A 3015-nucleotide genomic window follows, 5' to 3' on the forward strand; every position below is an offset into this window, starting at 1 on the left:
GTGCCTTTAGTGTTAAATTCCGATGCAATTTCTGTATTTCATCGTCAACAAGAAGGTCCAAGGAATACAGTAAACCTGAAGTGAGGCATCGTAATCTATAACTAGTGACACAGGAATGGTTCAAAACATAGACATCAGGAAGAGTACGTTACTTGTACTTAAGTCGGCACTGTGCCTTTTGTATTTAATTCCGATGCAATTTCTGTGTTTCATTGCAAATAAGACGGTCCAAGGGATACAGTAAACCTGAAGTGAAGCATCGGAATCTATAACTAGTGTCACAGGAATGGTTCATAACAAAGTAAGTAAGAAGAGTCAGTCTTCTTATCCTTAAGTCGGCTTTGTGCCATTTGTATTTAATTCCGATGCGATTTCTGTGTTTCATCGTCAATAAGAAGGTCAGAGGGATACAGTAAACCAGAAGTGAAGCATCGCAATCTATAACTAGTCTCACAGGAGTGGTTCAAAACATAGTCAGTAAAAGGAGTTAGTCTTCTTGTCCTTAAGTCGGCATTGTGCGTTTTGTATTTAATTCCGAGGCAATTTCTGTGTTTCATCGTCAATAAGAAGGTCCAAGGAATACAGTAAACCTCAAGTGAAGCATCGGAATCTATAACTAGTGTCACAGGAATGGTTCAAATCATAGTCAGTAGGAAGTGTCGGTCTACATGTACTTAAGTCGGCTTTGTGCCTTTTGTATTTAGTTCCGATGCAATTTCTGTGTTTCATCGTCAATAAGAAGGTCAGAGGGATACAGTAAACCTGAAGGGAAGCATCACAATCTATAACTAGTCTCACAGGAATAGTAGGAATCATAGTCAGTAAGAAGAGTCAGTCTTCTTGTACTTAAGTCGGCATTGTGACTTTTGTATTTAATTCCGATGCAATTTCTGTGTTACGTCGTCAATAACAAGGTCCAAGGGATACAGTAAACCTCAAGTGAAGCATCGGAATCTATAACTAGTGTCACAGGAATGGTTCAAGACATAGGAAGTAAGACGAGTCAGTCTTCTTGTACTTAAGTCGACATTGTGCATTTTCTATTTAATTCCGATGCAATATCTGTGTTTCATCGTCAATAGGAAAGTCCAAGGAATACAGTAAACTTGAAATGAAGCATCAGAATCTATAACTCGTGTCACTGGAATTGTTCAAAATATAGAGAGTAAGAAGAGTCAGTCTTCTTGAACTTATGTCGGCATTGTGCAATTTGTATTTAACTCCGATGCAATTTCTGTGTTTCATCGTCAATAAGAACGTCAGAGGGATACAGTAAACCTGAAGTGAAGGATCGGAATCTATAACTAGTGTCACAGGAATGGTTCAAACAAAGTCAGTAAGAGGAGTCAGTCTTTTTGTACTTAAGTCGGCAGTGTTCCTATTGTGTTAATTCCGATGCGATTTCTGTATTTCATCGTCAATAAGAAGGTCCAAGGGAAACAGTAAACCTGAAGTGAAGCATCGGAATCTATAACTAGTGTCACAGGAATGGTTCAGATCATAGACAGTAAGATGAGTCAGTCTTCTTGTACTTATGTCGGCATTGTGCCTTTTGTATTTAATTCCGATGCAATTTCTGTGCTTCATCGTCAATAAGAAGGTCCAAGGGATACAGTAAACCTCAAGTGAAGCATCGGAATCTATAACTAGTCTCACAGGAATGGTTCAAATCATAGTCAGTAAGAAGAGTCAGTCTTCTTGTACTTAAGTCGGCATTGTGCCTCTTGTATTTAATTCCGATGCAATTTCTGTGTTTCATCGTCAATAAGAAGGTCAGAGGGATACAGTAAACCTGAAGTGACGCATCGGAATCCATAACTAGTGTCACAGGAGTGGTTCAAATCATAGTCAGTAGGAAGTGTCGGTCTTCATGTACGTAAGTCGGCATTGTGCCTTTTGTATTTAATTCCGATACAATTTCTGTGTTTCATCGTCAATAAGAAGGTCAGAGGGATAGAGTAAACCTGAAGTGAAGCATCGGAATCTATGACTAGTCTCACAGGAATGTTTCAAAACATAGTCAGTAAAAGGAGTCAGTCTTCTTGTACTTAAGTCGGCATTCTGCCTTTTGTATTTCATTCCCAGGCAATTTCTGTGTTTCATCGTCAATAAGAAGGTCCAAGGGATACAGTAAACCTCAAGTGAAGCATCGGAACCTATAACTAGTGTCACAGGAATGGTTCAAATCATAGTCAGTTGGAAGTGTCGGTCTTCTTGTACTTAAGTCGGCATTGTGGCTTTTGTATTTAATTCAGATGCAATTTCTGTGTTTCATCGTCAATAAGAAGGTCAGAGGGATAAAGTAAACCTGAAGGGATGCATCGCAATCTATTACCAGTCTCACAGGAATGGTTCAAATCATAGTCAGTAAAAAGAGTCAGTCTTCTTGTAATTATATCGGCATTGTGCCTCTTGTATTTAATTCAGATGCAATTTCTGTGTTTCACCGTCAATAAGAAGGTCAGAGGGATACAGTAAACCTGAAGTGACGCATCGGAATCCATAACTAGTGTCACAGGAGTGGTTCAAATCATAGTCAGTAGGTAGTGTCGGTCTTCATGTACTTAAGTCGGCAGTGTGCCTTTTGTATTTAATTCCGATGCAATTTCTGTGTTTCATCGTCAATAAGAAGGTCAGAGGGATACAGTAAACCTGAAGGGAAGCATCGCAATCTATAACTAGTCTCTCAGGAATGGTTCAAAACATTGTCAGTAAAAGGAGTCAGTCTTCTTGTACTTAAGTCGGCATTGTGCCTTTTGTATTTAATTCCTAGGCAATTTCTGTGTTTCATCGTCAATAAGAAGGTCCAAGGGATACTGTAAACCTGAAGTGAAGCATCGGAATCTATAACTAGTGTCACAGGAATGGTTCAAAACATAGACATTAGGAAGAGTCAGTCTTCTTGTACTTAAGTCGGCATTGTGCCTCTTCTATTTAATTATGATGCAATTTCTGTGTTTCATCGTCAAAAAGTAGGTCATAGGGGTACAGTAAACCTGAAGTGAAGCATCGGAA

The sequence above is a fragment of the Schistocerca piceifrons genome, unplaced genomic scaffold (assembly GCF_021461385.2).
Source record: "Schistocerca piceifrons isolate TAMUIC-IGC-003096 unplaced genomic scaffold, iqSchPice1.1 HiC_scaffold_1544, whole genome shotgun sequence".
NCBI classification, from domain to species: Eukaryota; Metazoa; Arthropoda; class Insecta; order Orthoptera; family Acrididae; genus Schistocerca; species Schistocerca piceifrons.